General features: G+C 37.0%; 1 protein-coding gene across 1 annotated transcript in view; it reads right to left on the bottom strand.

Annotated features, from left to right (window-relative positions):
* LOC150103483 (E3 ubiquitin-protein ligase znrf2-like) overlaps positions 1–24,046 on the bottom strand; it is a 201,500-nt gene that overhangs the window by 33,174 nt on the left and 144,280 nt on the right. The window lies entirely within an intron of this gene.

Here is a 24,046-nt window from a genome sequence, read left to right as displayed (position 1 = left end):
AGGCAAGGGAATGTGGAGAGTGGTAATGAAATGTATAAACAACTTGGATTAGTGAACAAAGGAAGGTAATTATCATGGGTGATTTTAATTATAGCATAGATTGGAATGAAGAGATAGCATTTGAGTCAAATAGCCTTCCTCTTCTTGCCATGTACTTTGGAAGGTACATGGCGAGAAGAGGAAGGTCACTGAATTCTAATAAGTAAAATGAATTTCTCGAGTTCTTGAGAGATAACTATCTCAGGCAACATATCGAGAGTTCCAGATATGATCATTTCATCAGAGGATGTAATTGTAACAGGGGGTTTTCACACTTTCCTCCAGTCGTTGAAAATGATCATAAAGTAATAGCTTGGGTTGTGGCTAGCCATATGCAGAACTTTGTGAGGACATATATCTGGAATTATAAGGTTGATGATTAATTATGATGATTAAGCTTAGGAGTCAGCTTGGAGCTATAACATGGAACAAGGAGTTGAGCAGTAAGGAAATAAATGTTGCATGGGAACTGACAAAGAAATACATAACATCAATGTGTGAATATATTCCAAAGGCCAAAAGGCTGAATAAGATAAATGTAAAATGGATGAATGTGGAACTTAAGCATGAAATCTGGATAAAGAACGTACTTTGGAAGAAGTACAAGATGAATAATGGTAATAATCAGCTACATGAAGAGTATAGAGAACAACCAGGAGAATGACTAAGTTAGTAAGGAAAACAAAAGTGCAGTATAAGCAGAAATTGGCAAATCAGGTGAAGAAAAACCTTGAGTTTTTTTTAGATATGTGGCAAGTAGAAGGAAGAATGATTATGGTAAGGTGATGCTAATGGATGAAAGTGGTAGAATGGTAACTGCTGCAGAAGACATTATTGAGACATTTAGTGATCAATTCATAAGGGTGTTTCATTCTGATCAGGGTGGAATCATGAGGGACCTAAGTGTAGAGGACATAAGCGAGGATGGCTTAATTGTGAGTGAGCAGAAGGTATTTGAGGAAATAAATAAACTTGATGTCAATAAGGCAATAGGATTTGATGACATATCACCACGAATCTTAAGGGAATGTTCCAGGGAATTGGCAGTAGCATTGGCATGCCTGTTTAATAAGTCTTGCAACAGTACAGGTTCCAAGGGAGTGGAAGGAGGGTAAAATTGTTCTGCTGCATAAAGTTAGTGATAAGGCTGTAGCTTCAAATTAAAGACCAATTTATAAATCTGGAGTTGTGGTGAAGATACTGGAGAGATTGGCGAGAAGTAAGATATAGATATGGGTTGATAACAGCATGGGTTTGTTAAAGGGAGATAGTGTTTCACTAACTTACTTATGTACTATAAGAAGGTGACAAATACTTTGGACAGAGAAGATGCATATACACAGTGGTGTACTAGGATTTTTGCAAAAGCTTTTGATAGACTGCCACACGACAAGCTGGTAAATAAATTGAAATAGATGGGATTGAATAACAGACTTCTGAGTTGGATCAGTGACTGGCTGTCAGATAGGTATCAGAAAGTTGTATATGGGGGTGCAATATCCCGAAAGAAGGTCAATAGTGGTGTATCACAGGGGTCAGTTTTGGGACCATTGTTGTTCAATTTGTATGTTAATGATATTGGGATTGGAAACAGATGCATATCACTATGCGATAGTGATATGCATCTGTTTGCAGATGATGCAAAACTGGGGAGAGAGCAATGCAGAGTCAAACAGATGTTATGGCCTTACAAGAAGACCTGAATAGATTGCATGAATGGGCAAGGTAAGCAGAACTGTCACTTCAATGTTGCAAAGTGTAAAATTTTGAGATCTGGTAAGCAATGATGGGATGTGAAGTATACACTTGGTGGGAAAAGGAAGTAGAGGAGATGAGAGATCTAGGAGTGATTATGGACAAGGATATGAAATTCAGGGGCCACATTGCACAAGTTGTGAAGATGTCACATCGGATAATGGCAATGATGCAGGGGACCCTGACATGCAGAAACAGAGAGGTTGTGATGTCATTGTATAAGGTCTCATATGAATTATTGTGCACAGATTTGGTCACTGGATTTTCATATGTTGGAAAGGATCCAGAAGATTCACAAGTGGTCAGTGGTGTTTGAAATGTGAAGTATGAGGTCAGATTCAGAGAATGTAAGTTGCAAAACCTTGTGAATAGGAGAAAGAAGGCTGAAATGATTGGGAGACATATAAGCTAGTCGGGGATTGTTATCGGGTTGACATGGAAGAAATTTTCATAGAATGGGAGAGGAAGGGGGTAGAACAAGAGGCCATTGCTGGAAAATGTATAAGGAGGGTGTGAGCAGAGGAGTGAGAGAGCAGCTTTTTTTGCATGGAGAGTGGTTGGTTAGTGGAATGTATTGCATGAGTGTTGTGAATGTAGACAAATTGAATCAGTTTAAAGCATGGTTGGATGAGTATTGTTTTCAATAATGTGTACCTCCCACGATGAGTCTCTGACTCCCTGGAAGTCAGATGTTAATAATAATAAAAAGGATGATGGATAAATTGTCTTTTACTTATTACTTGGCAGTTTTAAAAAAATTTTGTGAGTTGAAAAGAATAATATATAAACATCATGTGCATATCAGAAGGGAAAGCTGAATGCTAATGTGCAAGTACAAAGTGAATAATCATCAGAGGTTAATTATTGCAACATAGACTTCCAGTCTATGTTGCTATGTTGAAACAAATATTCAAATATGAAATAAGAGAGCATGAGATTCTGAGTGGAATGTTAGAGACTAGAGCTGTTTATGAAGGATATAACTGGAAAATATTACTCAACAGAGTAAACCAAGGTATGACAAATGGAATGAAGATATAACCAAAGAATAGGAAAGGAGTGAAATTAGAATGTGTGAGAGAGACAGAGAGAGAGAACAAAGTTTGTCAATGTTTAGACAAGTCCCAGACAAAATGTGGTGAAAGCATATTTCCCAGGTAAAGATTAGAAATGATGTGATGTAATCAGAGCAATGAGGGTATGACAGCTGTGGTAATTAATATTTAAGTATTCAAGTCAACTGCTGACTTGAATAGTTACAAGCTGTGGAAGAGGATAAAAAAAGAATAAAGTGGGCAAGTAGATGAATGTGAAAATGGTGAATGTGCTACTAAGATATGACAGAAGATTCATCTCATCACCTCAGGTCTTTCCGCAATCCTGACATCAAATCCCTGTTTTCCTAACCTTACCTCTCTCTCTCTCCCAGTCTGTTTAAGTGACCATACCCTAAATTAGCTGTGCTCACACATTCCTGAATGCTAGCCATGTCAAGTTTCTTCACAATATCTTCATTTTTAATATGATTCTGTTCACTTCCCTAATTCACTGTGACAATATCAAAATAACAGCATTCATCATGGCAAAATTATGGAGAATACTATGTTGGAATCATATCTTTAATTTAAAACAAAAAAAAAAAATTTAAAAGAAAGTAATTTCTCAATGCTTTGATAACCTCAATATTAAGTTCATTATATGGTGTGCACATATATTATTATTATTAACATGCAATCTCCATGGAGCCAAAAGACATCACAGGAGGTCCACGCACTCACAAAAAGATCGTTGAACAGCCATACTTAAACCCATTCACTCATCACACTCCGGGGCAATGCAATCTATGAGAAACTAACCAGCCACTCTCCATGCAAATGATCTGCTCCTCACCCCTTTATCCCAAGGATGACTTCTTGTTCTTCCCTGTCACCCTTTATTCTATGAAAAAACAACTCCACATTAATGTGGTAACAACCACACAAGAGAACTTAAACATCTCAATTATATCTCCTCTCCTATTCAGAAGCCTCTGCAAATGACACATTCCCTCAATTTATCCTAATATTCCACATTCCAGAGACCTAACCCCAACGTATTAAATCTTTTACCGTTTACGGAACATCTTCATCTCCCTGAAAAACAAAGTCACCAGATCTGCACACAGTAGACCATATGCACACTTATCAAGGTCTTATAGAAGGGAATAACCTCCTTGCCTCTGTTTGTCAAACAATCCATTGTAATGTTCTCATAATTTCAGCAATGTGACACACTAGACTTCAAGTCCATCCACCACCATTTCCAGATCTGTCCCACCTCCATCAAAATTTCCCCATTAATCATTAACTCGCATTCCATTCTTGCCTACTAAATTTCAAGACCACAGACACTGCAAGATTAAACTAACAACTCTACCCACTTGTCCACTCACATAGTCTATTCAGATCAAGATCATCCTTTAAGGCCACATTTGCTCTACTCCTCATAGTTCTTCTCTTTGCTTCACCTGCAAACAGTCTGCATATCTCCAGTTAAGCTAAGATATGATTCCAATTTCATTAACATACACATTAATGACCTTTCTCTTTTTGGGATTACCATTCCCCATACACAACTCACTATTACCTATCTGGCAGCCAGCTACCTACCCAACTCATCAGTCACTTATCCAATCTGTTCCAAATTAGTTACCAACTTGTCATGTAGTGATCCATCAAAAGATCTTTGAAACAGTCAAGTATACCACTGTATACTTGAATGTTTCAAGCAATCACACAGAATATTGCTATTAGCAACCTAATTCTGAATTTTAGCCTCCATCAGCCTCCTCAACACCTTAACCACAACATTACACACACAGACCAGCCTATAATTTATAGCCTCAAACTTATCAAGTGGAATAATTTTTACCCTCTTTCCACTCCTTGGGAACTTGCCCTGTTGCAAGTGTTAAGGGTGCTGTTAACTCTCTGGAACATTCATTCAAGATACATGGTGATATGCTGTCCAGTTCTATTGCCTAATTAACACTGTTTACTTAATTCCTTATATATACCTCCTTCTCACGCATTATCATTCTCTCCACTAAAGCTTCTCATGATGTTGCATTCATGAGGATGAAATACTTTGAAATATCTTCATTGAACACCCCAATCATATCCTCTGCAGAAGTTACCAATCTATCATTATTTTCATCCAATAATCATCCTCCCACAACCATTCTTTCTTTTACTTACCACATTTCATGAAAATTACAATAAATTTCTCAACAACCTTCCTTATCTGTTCTTTTTACTACTCTTGAAACTGATTATTACCCTTCATCTTGTGCTGCCTCTATATTCCAGACTGCATGCTGAATCTCCTCATTCATTCATTTTACTCATATCTTATTTAACCCTTTCACATTTGGAATACACTCAGACATTGCTACATCCAAGCAGCAGCATTTTCTTTCAACTCCTCTTTCCATACTATAACTCCCATCTGTCTACTATGTTTTCAAAATTACAGCATTGTAGTTCCTACACATCCATTCCTCACAGAACTTCTCATATGATTGGCTACAACCCAGGTAGTCACTTCATGGTTGCTCTTGCCAAATGGAGGATGATTAGACACTCCATTCATAAATGCATCTTCTGATGATATAAGATCTAAGACTCAACTCTAGTCTGCCCTGTCTTACAAAGTACCTAAGATAGCAATCCCTTAACAACTTCATTCTCCTTATTCCCTCTTCATTCCAATCAATATCATCAGAATTAACATCACTCATAATGCTCGCCCTTCTCTTCCTTGCTAAGCAATGCCTATACATTTCTTTGTTACCACATTCCCTGGCCTAAAGCAACATCCACCTAAATATCCTATCAACCTCCACACCATACTGCTTCAAAACCACCACTAACATTTTCACCCTTGCAGACATAACTCTCCTACTACCATCAGCAGTACTCCACCCTCCATTCTTCCCCTTCTCATTCTCACAAAAAAAAAAAAAAAAAAAGCCTTGCCCTTCATATTCTTCCATTCTTATTACTGTCAAAATATCATTCCCACCCAACCATGTTTCACTTATTCTGACTATTTTAGTGGTGCAACCAAAATCTCACTAATACCCTTTTTTTCTGGATATCATCACTGCTTGATAATATCCAGAAAAGGGCAATCTGGTAATAAATGACCATTCTTTCACAGTCTCACTTCAACTGCTTTTGCTAAGACATTCTATTTCAACATGCTTTTTCTATAGGTATTTTCAGGTATGTATGCTATTCCACTGAACTGGCTGCCATCTCTGCTATCCTTTATGCCACTAAAAACACAAGTATCTAACAGTCAAATCTTCATTCACTATCCAGTTTGAAACTGGATGGTGAATGAAGCATTAAGGCCTTTCCCTTTTTCCAATAACTGACAGCTTTTGTTTATCAATTCCTGACATATTTGAACAGCATAACACTGTTACATGAACATTGCTTTCGTTGATCCAGTGTAGCAGATTTATAACACAGGGAACATCTGATGTGGTAAGATAAAGTAGCCACATCTTTTTGTCAGTACGGCAGGTGTAATCAACACTAAATATTTGAATCGAGATTATGAAACTTCTCCAACACTCCCTGTGGTACAGGTGACTGGCTAGCCCAATTAAACAGCAGTGTGTCCCAAATAAACAAAGCAAATTCTTGTTATAGGGGTGCTTAAGGGTCAAAACTGTATAACTGAGAGGAGACCTCCACATAGCCTTTAAAGGAATGCGGAGAACCGACCAGGGCTTCTGACCTAATGTCCAATCCTCACCTTCTCGTGGTGCACCCTGTTGGGTATCTACTTTGATACTGAACGAACGAGGATGGGCTGGCAATTTGGGATTTAGCCGACCAAATTGTATTCTTATTGGTTAAACCAAAATAAAAAAAATGATGGTACAACATAACAAAATTTCATGCCGGCTTTTGTCTAAGGCGCTTTGTACCGTATCAATCCACCTATATCTTGGTCTTCCTCTGGGTCGTTTTCCTGCCAACCTGGCAGAGAACACTTGTTTTGCTAATCTTTCCTCTGCCAGGTTGGCAGGAAAACGACCCAGCTAATCTCAGGTGGTATGGTGGTGACCATACCACCTGAGATTAGCTCTGCTAATGCATTCCTGGATGCTGACAATGTCAAGTTCTTTCCTAATATCCTCATTTTTAATATGATATTGCCATTGATGCCATCTGTTCACGCCTCTAATCTTTCTCAGGATTCTCATATCTGCGGTCTCTAGTCTTTGGTCAAGTGTTTTACTTCTGACCCAGCTCTCAGATCCATAAGTTAAAATTGGTTTGAACACTGTCTTATATACAGCTATTTTAGTGTTCCGACTAATTTCTCTCTTATTCCATATGAATTTATTCAATTGACTTCCCACGATACCAGCTTTGCTGATTCTGTTGTCCATTTCTATATTTAATTTACCATCTTCAGTAAAAATAGTGTCTAAGTAGCTGAAATGTTTTACTTGTTCCACAGGTTCTCCATTCACAACACAGTTGACATTTTCAATGATTCTGCCTATTTTCATTGTCTTTGTCTTTTTATTGCTGACCTTCATACCATATCTATTACAACAGCTATTCAATTTAGTTAGAGAATCTTGGAGACTTGTAGCGGATTTATTTAGAAGTATAACATCATCCGCATAAAGCAAAGAGCTGACATTAACATCTCCAATTTTGATATCAGGTTTAATACCACTTTCCTTCATAACGTGATCCATATAGATAATGAATAACAGAGGGGATAATGTACATCCTTGTCTCACACCAGATTTAAAATTAAACCATCTTCCTGTACTTCCTTCAATTCTAACTGCTGACTTACAACTCAAATAAAGACTAAGTATTGCTTGATATAATACCCCATTGACACCATATAACTGCAGTGTATTGAATAGCTTCTCTCTTGGCACCTTGTCATATGCCTTTTCCAAATTGACAAAACTTAAATACAGATCTTTGTTATATTCCCATGCTTTCTCGACTATTTGTCGTAAAGTGAAGATCTGATCCTGACAGCCTCTATTTGGCCGGAATCCAGCTTGTTCTTCACCAAGCTTTTCTTCCACAATTCTTCTCAACCGTTTCTCAAGTATACTTGCATAGATCTTGCCAGGAACACTCAGTAGGGAAATACCTCTGTAATTCTCACATTCAGTTTTATTTCCCTTTTTATATATGGGTACTATGAGAGCTCTACTCCAATCATCGGGAATTCGTCCCTCTGTCCGGGCTTTCTGAACTATGCGGCGCAGCCACTGTAAGACTTTTATACCACCATACTTCAGCATTTCTGGTCGAATATCATCTACTCCTGCTGCCTTTCCACATTTCAAGCCTTTGATGGCTTTTTCTACTTCAAGTATGGATATGTATTCCTGACTGCATGCCTGGTCAGTGTTTTTTATCACTGCTTGTTTCATTTAGCAGTTTTTCAAAGTAATTACTCCATACTTCAAGGATACCTTTTTCTCCTGTTTTCATGTCACCTTTATCATCTCTAACTCCTTTTACAGCAGTCTTTCCTCCATTCCTAAGTTTCTTCAACAACCTCCAGAATATTTTGCCACCTTCTTGATATTTATTTTCTATATTCTTGCCAAAGTTCTCCCATGACTTTTGTTTAGCTAGTTTTACACACTGTTTAGCTTTCTTACATTTGTCTCTGTATTCTGTAAGAGTAAAAGCTGACTTATTTGCCAGGAACTTTTGATATGCTTTCTTCTTTTCCTTTACTGCCTCTTTAACTTCCTGTGTCCACCAGGGAGTTCTGATTTTTTTATCCTTGCACACAACCTCACCACATGCCTCTCTGGCAGAATCAATCAATGTTTTCTTCAGAGTTTGCCACTGAATCTCCAAGGTTTGATTCCTGTTCTCAAACTCTTTCATTTTCTTTTCAATAATCTTTCTGTATTTTAGTCTACAGTTCACATCTGAGAGCTGCTCAACTTTTATTCGCTTTAAAACTTTCTTACATGTTATTCTTTTCAATATGAAATTCAAATTTATCCTGCTCAAGACTAAATAGTGATCACTTCCAATTTCAAGTCCTCTGTACACTCTGGTGTCCTGCACCAGGGAGAAAACATCACTATCAACAATAACATAGTCAATGAGACTTTTCTTATTCCTAGCCTCTTCTCTCCATGTGAATTTGTGCACATTTTTATGTTGGAACATGGTGTTAGTAATAACCAGTCCATGTCCTGAGCAGAAATCCAACAGATATTTGCCGTTATTATTAGCTTTGCTCTTTTCTCCAAATTTTCCCAAAATATTTTTGTATGTCTCACAATCATTTCCTACTCTGCTATTTAGATCCCAACAAGGACCAACTTTTCCTTTTTCATTGTGTCAGTTGCTTTTTCTGAAGCGTCAAAAAATTCCTCCACTTCTACCTTAGTAGAACCTTCTGTGGGACTATAGGCACAAATAAGTCTCATTATCCAGTTCCCCATTCTCATATTTGCCCACATTACTCTACTTGAGACTGACTGCCATTCAAGAAGATTAGCCTCGTATTTTGTGTTGAATATTATGGCTACTCCTTCTTTTCCTTGATTGTCATTGCCTGAATATAACATTTTGTATTTATTGCTCAGAAAGATCTCACCAGTTTTTGTCTTTTTTGTTTCAGTCACCCCTATTATGTCAATTTGGTACTTATCTAAATCCTCAGCTAGCTCCATTTCTTTGCCATTCAGGCTTCTTACGTTGATAGTACCGATCTTTAACTCTGGTGATGTTGAGTTGGGGTTTGTTTTTAGATTTGTTCCAGTAGCTGACTTTTTGCTGTTCGCCCTGGTTCCCTGGCCAAAACAACGGGGGCCTTGTTTAACCGGGCGACGGCGGTTAAACAAGATGTGATGGTTCTATACTAGAACCATCACACATGGTTATGGTGAATAACCCAAAAGAGGAAAAAAAAAAAAAAAGAAAAAAAAATAGACCAGGATAGGTGTTTTCATTTTTATTATTAGTCTCACAGGAGACATCCTTTGCTAAAAGAAATGGATAAGGTACTGAAGTGTAAATAAGGGCAACATTTACCATCATTTAAATAATTTCAATTAATCATATCATAATGAAATATAATTGTTAACCCTTTCTGTTGCTTAAATATTATTTTTCACTTGGTCAGACTATAATAAGTTTAGTTTAATCCTTTATCCAAGTGTGTGTAAACAAAGTTTGCGCCTGAAAGTATCTTCAGGACTGGGGTAAAGTGGTACAACACTGGGCGACTCCTTGCAAAAGTGGAGCAAGCTACCAAATCTCCTATCTCAGTAGCTCCCATAATGCAAAACACATCTCCTTGCGGATATGTATAATGTTATGCATTAAGAGAAGGGCCACTACCCAGACTAGTTTCGACCTTTATTGAGGTCTCTTCAGTGGGAGCCAGGCCCAAGTGGAGATACCAAGGCAGAAGCATTAGCAAGGTCATCTCCTCCTATAGGAGCTGCCAAATGGTGTGCCACATTTTTATTAAATTACTCTGGATTTAGAGAAAGATGTTGAAAGTTTATTTTTCACTTGGTCAGACTATAATAGGAGTGTTGGTAGCTTACTCCACCTTTGCAAGGAGTCGCCCAGTGTTGTACCACTTTACCCCTGTCCTGAAGATACTTTCAGGTGCAACCTTTGTTAGCACACACACACTTGGATAAAGGATTAAACTAAATTTATTATAGTCTGACCAAGTGAAAAATAAACTTTCAACATCTTTCTCTAAATCCAGAGTAATTTAATAAAAATGTGGCACACCGTTTGGCAGCTCCTATAGGAGGAGATGACCTTGCTAATGCTTCTGCCTTGGTATCTCCACTTGGGCCTGGCTCCCACTGAAAAGACCTCAATAAAGGTCGAAACTAGTCTGGGTAGTGGCCCTTCCCTTAATGCATAACATTATACATATCTGCAAGGAGATGTGTTTTGCATTATGGGAGATACTGAGATAGGAGTATTAGTAGCTTACTCCACCTTTGCAAGGAGTCGCCCGGTGTTGTACCACTTTACCCCAGTCCTGAAGATACTTTCAGGCGCAAACTTTGTTTGCATACACTTGGATAAAGGATTAAACTAAATTTATTACTTTCTGTTGCTGATTTACAAGATTAGGTATTGCCTACATCATAACAATAAAAAGAAATGAAAGAAACAATTTTAAAAAAAAAAGTATACAGATGATTCATGAAGATTATCAAAGGGTGTGTGTTTCATTCCTAGCTCTGATTCAGTTGCTTCACATAAATGTCTAATATCCTATTATTATGGCACAAGCAGAAGATGAACCATGTCCCCCTCCCTTTTTTTTAAATGCATAATGGATTTGGAAATTCTGGGGATAAGATAAATATCTCAGAAAATCTTGAAATTTTAATTTTTCAACAACCCAAATAAGAACATATAATGTTTCATACCTTCATAAAAGCATGAAAATCACATAATTATTGTAACACACGAAATATTTATTTACTGAGTACAATTTTGAATAAAGAATAATTTTTGCTATTGCAGTACAATATTGAAGCTTGATATTTTAGCAACACTGCCCATAGATTCACTTCTCATTTGCCACCTATCATCCATATTGTATGGTATGAATACTGCTGTATTATTGTATATTAAACATCAATAAATCATTTGTTTGGCAATATTTTGTTAAGAACTCCAATAAAGAATGTGCAAAATGCAAATAGTGTTGTTCCATATTACTGTGCTGAGGGAGAGTAAATGGCTCAGAGTTCAAACAAGCATATCAGCAAGAACTGATACTGAGACAACAGGGAATAGAATTTCAAACATCATGATCAAATTCAATGCACTAAACCGTACCAACTTCTGTTGATTCAGGAGAGCATTTTCTATAGCAGGTTTATTTATAGCCAAGTTGAAAACTTGCCTTAGTAAAAGCAGTATCTACCGTTTATGTTTTTAAAAAACTATTTTAAAGGTTGATTGATTCTTAGGACCATGAGACAGCAGTTGTCTGTTATACTAACTTCAGAAAAGCTTTAATTCGATAGTTTGAGCTCGCTATCAGTAAATGCATGAAGAATGAAAATATTTTTGAATTTCCATTCCACCCACTAGTCTTCAAAAGTTAGTTAGAGGCAAAGGAATCTGCCTACTCACTTTGGGAAATAAAAGGTATTAGCAGATTCTTTTTTGTTTGTTTGTTTTTATTTTTTTAAAAAATAATTTTATTCTTTTATCTTCAAATATTTTTAAAAGGTGAAATTAAATAAATCTGCCTTTTATTTATCAAAAGGAGTCCATGAGACAATGAAGTCCCAAATAACTTTTGAATAATGGCAGGCAGTATGGCCAACTCAAGCCTTAGCCATCATCATCATAGACAGCTAGCCCAAGACTATCAATGATTTTAATAGGCATCAGAGAGGAGAGTACTGCTGCCATCTCATCGTCCATAACCCTAATACTGTATATAGCCAGTTCCTGCTTTACGAGTTTTCACATTATGAATTCCCGAATTACACAGGGCTAACAGGTCTCTCTTTTTTTAAGTAATGAATTTTATTTATTATTATTTGTTGTCGTTAAATATTCTAAGATAAATCTGTTCAGATAAAAGTTCAAAATTTTTTTAAAGAATTTTTGTAACATTTTGCAAATGCACTTAATTATAATTAAAGGAATAAAATATTTTATCCTTTTATTTGGGCACAGTATGGGCAGAAATAATGGATGTATTTAATTTGTAAAAGTGTAAAGTTATGCATTTTGGGATACAAAGATTACAACCTGTGTATCACACTGAGCAAACTGTACTCCAGAAAATTGATGAAGCAAGGGATTTGAGGGGTAGTGGTAGACAGAGAGGTGAAGTTTCAAGGGCATATTGCTAAAGTAGTAACCAAGCGGTCTTGGTTACAACTTTACTTGGTTACTGAAGAACACACTAACAAGCAGAGATAAGCAAGGTTATCATTCCTCTTTATAAAACCTTGGTACAGCCACATCTAGATTAGTGCTCAGGTCTGGTCACCTGGGTTTCTTGGGGATGAGGAAGTGGTGAGGAGAGGATCCAGAGATGAGTGACCAAGATAGTGAGCAGCCTGTGGAATGGTGAGGATTTGTGAATTGCAAAAGTTGGTTGATAAGCAAAAAAAAAGGGGGATATGATAGAAACATTAAGTTACTTAAAGGCTTTTATAGAATTGATACAGGGGAAATATTCCAGCATGTGGTTAAGGGTGTGGTTATGAAGGACATGAAGACTAGATTTTTTTTTTGCTTGGAGAGTGGATGAATGGAATGGCTAGGCTGAGTCAGCTGTGAGTGCTTTGCCTATTACTAGTTATAAGGAGAGGTATGATAGATATTGTGTTGATAATTTGGGCTTCCCACGATGAGTCTTAGGACTCCATGAAGGTGCCCATGCAATAATAATAACAATAAATAGATGGTCAAGACATAAGTAATTAATTATCTTGATTCTAAGAGGGTACCTTATCACTAAACGTTCAAACAAAAAATTCCGCTCTCTTAATTATTTCATCTCATCATATCCTACAAACCCTAGAATTAGCTTTTTTTTTTTTTTTTTTTTTTTTTTTTTTTAACTCTAGCATTCCGGTGAGAGAGATGAAGAAAGCTGCAGACAAAGGAAAAGAAACATAACTTCAACGGAAGGTGAGTTATCCGGTCTCATATGCCAATGACCGAGTTTTTCCTCATGGAAACTAGGCGATCCCCAGTCCACAGCGCAAAACAGCCTGAATAAAAATACCATACATAATACAGTTTCCCCATTGTCTTAATTGTTCCATTTTATATTAGTAATATTAATCAAGCAACTATCCTTGTGGGGAAAATAAGAAAATAGTTCAAAGTCATAACAGTACCAAAATATATTTAAAACGCACAAGAATATCTTATCTTTCCGATCGATATACCCTGAAAAAGAATTTATTGAATAATTATTTTCCTAAATGACCAGAATTCCTAGAATAAAAACAACCAACAAAACTAATTTCTATAGTTCACTAGAGGCGCTAGTGGTACTGTTTCATCATAAATCAAACTATTTATATGCGCGTAATAATACGAGCCACAGTAGAGATTTTTACTAGAGATTACATCAGATGAGGGGGATCTATGATTATCGATTGTGATCTTCCTGGTTTACTGAGTACAGACGTATTTATCAGCGCTCCTTGTAGTTTTACAGCTGTGAAGTTCCATTTCGTTTTCGCCTAGCCATGGACAAGTCCTTCGACGATCTCAATTTTCAGGAACTTTTGACGCTATTCAGAGATTTAGGCAACTTGCTACATAAAAAATGGCCAGATAAAATCGGAGCACACCAGATCCTTGAAGCGGAGACAGAGGATACCCATCCCTCTAAACTTCCTCACCCTTCACATGACAACGCCTGCGAGCCAGCAATAACAACTGAAGACATCTCTCCTTCAAACTCCAGTAGCTTTCAGGAAGTTAAACGGAAGAAGAGAAAGAAAAAATCCCCTGCAACAGATCCTGAAATAATACCTCAGACGTCGGAAACTACAGCTCTAATGGATACATCACCGCTAGCTGATGAAAGAACAGGGACATTGACACAGCCCAAAGAGAGGATTCCGCCAGTAATCTTGAGAGCTAAAGAAAACTGGTCGTCACTTGCAGAGACGATGAAGAACAATAACATCAAGTTCTCATCAGCTAAAAACACCGATGATGGAGTCCGCATACAGCCCGAAGGAGAAACGGACTACCGCCAGCTCACCAGACTTATGGATGAACAGAAAGTCCCATATCACACCTACCAACTAAAAAGCGAAAAAAAAAACCTTAAGGTAGTCATCAGAGGTCTGGCAGAAACCATAACAACTGATGAAATAGCTACAGACCTCCGATCACAAGGTCTTGAACCAATTAAGATCTCGCGCATGTACCGCGCAGACAAGCGCCCCATGCCTCTGGTCTTAGTGGAGATCAACAAAGACCACAGAGCAATTTACGACCTCACTATAGTCTGCAACTTAGTCATCAAGACCGAACCACTCAGAAGAAAGGCATCCGCCGGTCAATGCCACCGCTGCCAAAAATTTGGGCATGCACAAAAGTTATGCAAAGCAGATTACAAGTGTGTAAAGTGTGGTGACAACCATCCCTCGCACACTTGCACAAAATCATCGTCTACACCTGCTAAATGTGCGAATTGTGGCGGCCCCCATCCAGCAAATTTTAAAGGCTGCTCAATTCACCCATATAACCTACGGAAGACAAGAGCGGCGTTGGCTCCGCCAACCGAGATTCAAGACACGAAACCTTCGCCGGAAGTCACAGTGCGGAGTGTTCCCGCTGATAAAACATATGCTTCTGCGGTCTCTCCGCGGATTTTACCCGTAGCCTCGACATCTTACAGTGAAAATTCTGCACAGATTCTTGCTGCCTCACTAGGGGAGATGCTAATAGCCTTTAGCAAGATGAACCCCAGCCAAGCCGACACTAAGAAATTCCTCAGGAATACTCAAGTCATCTTCTCCATGATCACCCAATGACATGCTCTCCTGCATCTCGATGCTGATATCTCAGATTTTTCCACATTGCTTCGTAACACTACCGCTACTTTTTCACCAAAGCAGCTTTTCATTCCAAGCAACTCATTCAAGAGTTTTCTAAGGGCCCGAAAGCTACACTACCTTTCGGCTCAGGCGCTTCTGCATTGCCCTAATCAGGGTGAGCCGAGTGCTCGCTAACCTTTAAAATAAGTCTTTTTCATACCGATGACGGGATCAGAATCCACGGGATTGACATCCATCAAGCCACAGAAGTTAACAGTTAACAGAGCCACAGTAGCTTTGTCACAACACGTGATATGATGCCACAGGTGACTGCAAAAACAAACAACAGATCTCTTTCACATACTAACTGGATTCGATCTGCTTTGGATCAAACAACAGTAATATAAATAAATAAAGAGATAGGGTATGAAATACAGAGTAACAGTGCACCCATTGTCCAACTTAAATTCTTAAGAAAAATATACAAAAACTGCAACGCACGATTCTTAGAAAACTTTCAATTGAAAATACTTAATTTTAATTCGTCCACTTGAAAAGTTCACCAAGGACGAATTATAATTACTTATCAGTGAAGCACTATTTTGTTTTCACCAAAAAGCTTCAATGAATAACTAAATGGTTTCAATGTACTTACATAGGCGGCGCTGGTAATACTACTCATCCGTCAATCAAGCTGTCTCGGCACTCCATATCACGATTTTTTTCCCTTTCAGATTTTCATCATGATCTCCTTCACTGACTCTAAAAGTGGTCAGTGAAAGATTAAGTATCCTCAAGTAACGAGAGCACATGTAATTAGCTCTTTTTTCACTATTAGGGAAATATAAATGTGAAGTGGCTGGCGCTGCAGTCCCTGTTTGACGAGAAAGTCGATACTGACAGAGGAAAAAAGTATTAAAAGGTCGCAATGAAACTTAGTTATATTGCCTCTCCAGACATTACTTAGTGGTGAAAGGATGGGATTGGCTCACCACTAAGAAATGGCTCTGATCGAGAAATAGATATTTTCAGGGAAAACACTGTTCAAAAACACCAAGAAGGAAAAATAAAATAAAAAGTCTTTCTGATAATCGTACAATGCACTTTGTATATTTCACAAAATTTCCTGTAAGAATTTTAAGTAGAGCACTAAGTGATTTTACCAATATACAAAAGTGAAACGGAGAGTGCAGACTTAAAAAAAAACAAAAAAAAAACTGGTGTAACTGTCCAAAAGGCAAAACAAGCAAACACTACTAATGATATTATTATTAATTGTTATTCCAGGATTTGTGGTCCGTGATTCTATTTTAAAGAATGTTATTTAATACAATATCGAAGATAAATTACTATATGAGTACATTTATTTTACTCGGAATGGATTAAGGAAAGTTTCAAAAATGCAATAAACTGCATGTTTATGTTTTGATCAGCGTTTTCAAAATTCCAACATACAACTTTTGAACAGCTGCAGGCAAAATTCACTGGTGACACTATTGGCACACTTTAACCCTTCAAGCGAAGGCAATAAAATAGCTGTTCGGAAGGTTATGTTCGAGGGAATTGCAAAACGATAGCTTCAAGTGGTTACGCAAGGTTAGCAAAAGTTGTATAAAAGGTAATCCCTAAGGCTGAAAGCGGCTGGTTGATCACAACGCGCTATCAACCGAAGATTCCACCAAGGAGAGGTAAAAAAAAAAAAAAAAAACGATTCTCGCTATTTATTTTCATCTTCTCCTCCGGGACAATAACAAGAAAAAGGAGAGCGAGAGATAAAAGCTAAGCACGAGTGATAAATAGCGATAGTTATTTCAAATACTTGAAAGTTTATTCTCTACATAAAGCCTTTCTGTAAATCGACTATTTATAATAACTGATTGACAAGTCTTATAAAATCTTCACTGCATTGCTAAGAATTCTAGTAAAATAACACGTAGAAGTATATATGTAATGAAATCCTGCTAGCTCATATTGAACAGAAAATGTCTTCAAAAATTTCCTCGAGTTCTACATTGGATTTGAACTCAGGGATTTCACCAAAGGGCCACTGATGTTCATTCAACAACATTTGAACTGGAAAGTCTTGACAACATAATCTAGCTGAATAAAAGTTCAGCATTTAGAACCCTTAAAAAAAAAAAAATAATAATATATATACATACACACATATACATAGGGTGTCCCAAAATTCACGCAAGAAGTAATTTTGATAGAAAACACAGGTTTTTAATTAAAAATTGTAATTTCTTATTGATTCATAAAGTATAGGGTAATGCATGGAACAGCATATCGGGTAAATGGCCTCCACGGCTTTGCTGGCACATACGCACTCTTTTGTCGAAATTTTCCATGACCGTTTTGCATAAATGTGGCTGAATTTCGTTGATACAGCGCTCAATTTCCTCCTTCAAGGCGTGGGTGGTCGTGGGCTTGTTGGCATAAACCTTAGACTTCAAAAATCCCCAAAGAAAAAAGTCCAACGGCGTTAAGTTACATGATCTGGGCGGCCAATTCTGATCACCAAAACGGGAAATTACACGACCAGGAAATGATTCATGCAGTAATTGAATTGTTTCTCGGGCTGTATGGAATGTGGCACCGTCTTGTTGAAACCACATGTCGTCCACATCCATATCTTGCAATTTAGGCACAAAAAACTGGATTATCATTGTCGCGATAGCGAGCACCATTAACTGTTATTGCCTTACCAGCCGCATTTTCGAAGAGGAATGGACCGATGATGCCTCCAGCCCAAAATCCGCACCAAACAGTGACACGTTGTGGATGCATTTGTTTCTCAACAATCACTCGTGGATTTTCTGAACCCCAAATGCGACAATTTTGTCGATTAACGAAGTCATCAAGATGAAAATGAGCCTCATCGATGAAGATGATTTTGTTCGAAAAATAAGCATCCACGTGTTGTTCCATAATAGATTCAACGAACTCTCTTCGCTGAGTGTGGTCAGTAGGCTTCAGTTCTTGAGTCAAATGAACTTTGTAAGCATAAAGATGCAAATCTTTCGTGAGAATACGCTGTAGAGAGCTTCTCGAAATGCCCAATTCAAGACCACGGCGCCGAATTGATGTTCATGGACTCTCAGCAACGCTCTCACGAACTGCTTCGATGTTTTCTGTTGAACGACTTGTTGAAGGACGGCCAGAGTGTATAAGATCACTAATTGATCCAGTTTCCTTGAATTTTTTAATTAATCTTTTCACAGTTGATGAAGTTAAATCACTATTCCGACCATATTTTGTACGAAAATTGCGAACTGTAGCTGCCAAACCTTCATTATTTTTAAAATATTGCTCAACAATGAAAATGCGTTGTTCTTTCGTGTAGCGCTCCATTTTTAATAACCCTGAACTGTCAGCTGTCACGCTGTCTTTTTTTCTCGTTGGCAACACTTTACCGCACAAATGGCGCTAAATTTAAATCTTGCGTGAATTTTGGGTCACCCTGTATGTATGTATGTATGTATGTGTGTGTGTGTGTGTGTGTGTGTGTGTGTGTGTGTATATATATATATATTCAGCCATGTCAGTTTTAATTTCAGTCGGAACGTTTGCAGGGAAAAACTGTTTAAAAATGATTAAAAAAAATGTTATAATATGAATTTTCAAAATATCATCTACAGTAGCATCCACTAAAATTTGTCCGGCGAAGTCAATTTTGGTTTCGAACGGATCCTTTCGTTGGCAAAATTTAGCAAAAGTATTCGAAATTATATTAATAATTCCGTTTACTACTTGAGATTTCATGAATTTAACACTTAGGATCCCTAAGAAAAATATTCAGTATTTTTCTTAGGGATCTTTTCTTAGGGTATAGATTAATATACTAAAATTAACCGAATCATTTCAATTGAACCATTTTTATCGGAAAAATTAGACAAAACAAAATTATGCCTGTAGTACGAATACTAAGAACGGTTTTAGATTCCATTATTATGACAACAATGTAGTTATAGAAGCACTCCTTTGGGAAATGCACTTTTCTTGAAAAAAAAAAAAAAACATTTTTGAAAACGTGTACGTCCTTATTAGAACTGCAAAACAGTCAAACGCAAAATATGAAAATTATACGAAGCAGTAACCCCACTCTGGTTGGATATACTATCTGTATGCTAAATGAGTTCACTCACCTTTAGAACTGGATCATTTTTATTTTCTACATTTAGCAGTGATAGTAGTTCATCCCACGAAAGGCTATTACACGTATTCTATATTTAGTAATGCGAATATATGAGGATCAGATAATCCGGGAAAACCGTTCTAGGACCAAACATGAAACTTTTTCAAGCTGCTACTCAAAATGATCCCATTGAAAATAAAATTTAAAATAACTTGACAAAATTTAGTCGAGATTCTAAATATAGTGTGATAATACTTACCACTTAGCTTATTGGAGGATTGAGGCAGCCTGAAAAAGTTTTACATGCTTGTTCTAAAAGCAAGGTCCCTCCCTGAATTATCTTATCCTATACAGAGAGAGAGAGAGAGCAGAATTAATATCACTTCGAACAGTTTTGCTAAATTTGGAAAAGAAAATTGATCCGAATTTAACCAATAAATAATTAAGTGAGCTCATTTTAATATACAAATTGTACCCACTCGGAGTGGAGGTAAGGCTTCGTATACTTTCGAAACGTTTGCAAATGTTCAAATGAAACGGAATACCGAAGAAGAAAAAAATTTTTAAAAAAATGCATTTCTCAAGAGAGTTCACGTATATAGCTACAAAAATGTCACGATAATGGAATCTTAGAGCAATTTTTTACCAAATTAACTGTATACTTAATTTGGTCTCTTCTTTTTTCGATAAAAATGATCCAATTTGAATCCAAATTGAAAACGATTCAGCGAATTTTAGGGATCTTAAGTGCGAAATTTCATTAATATTTTGTATCATTTTTGAAACGTTCTTTCCCAGCAAATGTTCCGATTGAAATTGAAACTGACATGGTTCAAATTTTTCTTTTTTTCTCTCTCTTTTTTTTTTTTTTTTGTAAGGAAATGTTGAACTCCACTCAGGCCAGATGAATTTAAAAAATCATCTGGCCTGAGTGGAGGAATAACATGCATACTTACAGACGGCAGATCGAATATAATTGGTGTGTACGCATATTGCGAAACATACCTAAAAACATCAGGTTGATTAGGAAATATTCCGAGAACTTAAAAGTCAGTTGATAAACAGAAGAATGCGTTTATTCACAGTCAGTTAGGAACAAGCACATCATTAACGAAGCGAGGTTTCATTCCTCTTTAAACTCAAAAACAGCGTTATCTCATCGTAGTTCGCGAAACCTTGAAGTACTCGCAAAGCAAATCTGATAATTCAGATGGTCAACACAAAATATCATTTCGAATGCAAGTTTTATGACGCTTTCGGAGTAAGCAATCCTGTTGTATTATGTATGTCTTATGATAGACCAAGTTCGGCAACATTTTTTGACTAAGGAGCCATTTTGGTGAAATTGCATTCAATCGAATATTTCGCGAGCAGCAATAACAAAACAGTGTTATTTCTGATTTAAATGCACATTTATCTTGAAAAAGTTTTTTTTTTTTTTTACTAAAAATATGAAACAGAAATAGGCTGTCCGCCAATTCTTTTCATTAAAAAAAATCGAACGGGATATCTCAAATAGCCGCGGATTGTCGATCCCTGTTATAGACGGTTACCATTATTCATAATACTCCAACTGGAGGTCTGAAGTAACTCGAAAGATTCATGATAACAAAAAATAAATAAATAAATAAATATATAAAAAACATTCAACCAGTTCTAAATTATTACTATCAGCTGGAGTTGTTTCATCAATTAAAAAAAAAGAAAAAGATCCGATTAAAAAAAAACTGTTACCAAAACTGAAAACATTCTAGTGTGCACCCTAAATGCCAAATTCTGCTTAATTTACCATTCACTGCTTCTGCCTAAGCGTAATAATAAATTAGCATTTCTGTTAAATATGATATAGTAATTCAGAAAAACAACGGTAATCATGTATAAACTAGCATGAAATCGAATTTAATCCAACTAATATTATTGCACTTACTTTGGGGTGATTAGATATCCAATGTCGCATTATATTGGTGGGATTTGCTAGAAGAAACTGATCTGGCTAGGGATCTTGGAGTGTTAATAGATAAGAAGTTGAAGTTTAGGGGGCATGTAGCAAAGATTGCAAATACAACTCAAAAGATAATTGCAATGCTGAAACGAACTTTGCCATGCAAAGATAAGGATGTCGTTTAACCTCTTTCCAAGGCCTTCATTATACTTCACTTGGACTATTGTGCGCAGGTTTGGTCTCCTCGTTTCCATGGTGATTCTGATACAGTGAAGAGAATGCAAAGGAGTGTTTAAAAATGATATCAGGATTGTGGAATATTGATTATGAAGACAGATTGAGACTTACAAACTTCTGAAAGGTTCATACAGGATTTCAGTTGGAATTTTCCATTTTATGGAGAGTGGGGAAAGGAGACCAGAGGCCGTCCTTGGAAGCTGAGAATGAATGCCATCAAGAAAGGGGTGATATCTAGATTTTTCTCTAAGAGTGGTGTATAATTGGAATGAATTGCCATTGGATATTGTGTGTACGAGTAGTGTGAATGAATCCAAGAACAAGTATGACAGCTGGTGCGTGTAGTATGTGGCACCCCTCGATGCGCCTCTGAATCCCTAGAGGTTTCTCTTAATAATAGCTTTAACTTACTTGTGAAAAGGAGGGGATTATGAAGTTGGCCTTAGATGTGACTATACACCTCAAAAAACGAAAGCTAATGAACAACATGTAGTAATCTGGCTTAGTGTAACAAAGGGACTTGTTGGATTCTGAATGAAGAGAAATTTAAATTATTAATATTCCTTTCAGAATCCAACATAATCCACCATGGCAAAGGCTACATTTGTAAATATTATTTTATGTAAATCTCTTGTTATAAATTATTATTCATGTAATTGCCTTGAGTTTATTTATTGAATTTTATTAATTTATCTAAAATATGTGTTAGCAGTGATAGGACCTTGTATTGAGATATTATTCTATTTATTCCGATTATTCCTAATTTAATATTATGAGAAACTGTATATATAAATTTAATATGCCTTATGTGAATTATAATATTTTAGTTTTCATTTATCATTACCAGTGTGTAAAGATATAATGTTATGCAATACTTCTGTTTTTATTTTATTTTGTTTGTTACTATGGAGACGGGCGAGAAATAGCTGGCGCGTGCGTGAATGGCAAGATATTGTATTGAACCGAGAGAAGGAATTTGACATAAACAAGAGCACGAGAACAGAAAATTTAAAATAAAACTCAAAGGTATCAGATCCACAGAGAGGAGAATCACGGCCGGAGTCCCTCAAGGCTCTCTGCTATCTCCCCTATTCTTCTCCATATACATGGCAGATCTCCCCAAACTGTCTCCAGCTATCACCGCTCTGTATGCCGACGACACAATCATTATAGCCAGATCCCTCTGTCCACACCTGGCCACAATCAAGCTGCAGAGAGCAGTCAATGAATTGGAGGATTGGTACACCAAATGGCGTATCGTAATTAATCCAAACAAAAGCTCTGCAGTACTTTTCACCAGACGTAAAGCAGAACCGAATACAAGCATACAAATGTTTGGTAAAATCATCCCTTGGCGCAATTCTACCAAATATCTGGGAGTTCATCTTGATAGACGTCTAAACTTCAAGTCACATATGGATAGTGTTGCCACTAAGGCAAGTCAGACTATAGCACAGCTATATCCACTTTTGAATAGGAACAGCTTCCTAAGTATAAGCAACAAAATCCTCCTTTTTAAATCGGTAATCAGACCGCAACTAACTTACGCCTCTCCAACCTGGGGTTACACGACTAAAAGCAACATCAACAGACTTCAGATAATACAGAATAAATGCCTAAGAATGGCATTTAATGCCCCATGGTTCATCAGAAACATCCAGTTACATCAAGAAGCCAATCTTCCAGATATTAAGACCTACATAACAAGCATTGCGGAGAAATTCTTCACCATCATGGATAATCACCCAAATCAGCTAGTTCGACCGGCAACGGACTACAAGCCCTCAGATCGTTTCAAACATAAAAAACCGAAATCCTCCATCGCAAGAGAAAGCTGATACAGCCTCAATGCTCACAATGAGCGGGTAAATTACCCACAATAATCTCATCACCCACAATCTAAAATCCAGATGAAGGGAGAAAGAGTCCAGGACTCAGTCCATCGACCAATTAAGTTCAAAGTTCAAACCGTGGCTCTTTTCTTTATCAGGACGGACGATTCAGGAATAGGAGAGCATTTTAGTATAGCACAGGCAGACGAGGAAAATACGGAGTAGCAGAAACGAATGCAAAGGTTTGCTGTAACTAGAACCTTAGTGCTGTAATTAAGCTATTAAACTAGCGGAAAGTATTAAGCAACTGAGAGTAATTCTAGAAGTTAAAGAATTACTGCGTGTTCCATTAGTTTCATGGAACTTTAACAGAGTGCTGAATTAATCAAATAGTGTTAAGGAAGGAATGAGCATTTTCCTTTATCCAAATACGTCCATACATGTAAAGTGCAACCATTAAAAGTTCAGTTATCATTGAGAAGATTTATTCTAATTAGTGCTGCTATAGTGTGCTAAATAAA

This window comes from Typopeltis vanoorti, chromosome 9 (assembly GCF_054136105.1).
Source record: "Typopeltis vanoorti isolate ZY-2024b chromosome 9, IOZ_Tvanoo_1.0, whole genome shotgun sequence".
NCBI lineage: Eukaryota > Metazoa > Arthropoda > Arachnida > Uropygi > Thelyphonidae > Typopeltis > Typopeltis vanoorti.
This window is presented reverse-complemented; position numbering and strand designations above follow the sequence as displayed.